The sequence below is a fragment of the Solanum stenotomum genome, chromosome 3 (genome assembly GCF_019186545.1).
Source record: "Solanum stenotomum isolate F172 chromosome 3, ASM1918654v1, whole genome shotgun sequence".
Taxonomy (NCBI): Eukaryota; Viridiplantae; Streptophyta; class Magnoliopsida; order Solanales; family Solanaceae; genus Solanum; species Solanum stenotomum.
The window spans coordinates 21,413,987-21,414,332 of record NC_064284.1 but is presented as its reverse complement, the minus strand read 5'-3'; positions in this window follow the sequence as shown (position 1 = coordinate 21,414,332).

The following is a 346-nucleotide window of genomic DNA, read 5'->3' as shown; positions in this document are numbered from 1 at the left end:
CTTTGTTAGAACTTACAATCCAAATATTTGATATACTCATTTAATAACCTTTTCAACTTCAACTTAAATTTCTTTTTCCAAATTTGTAGTAAATCATGTCCAAACACCTACTTAATTATTTATCCCCATAAAATTCAGTTGATTATCATTTTACTCAACTTATAAAAATTCAATATAATTCATCCCTTGCTTGGTTATCATTTTATCTTTTCTCATAAATAAATTACATGTACAAGTTAAACGAGCATCTATTATTGTCTTTTAAGGAAATCTTCATACCACTTTTGAAAATATTACTTCACCTAGCTTAATATATAATATTATATCCAAGAAAAAATTATTATTT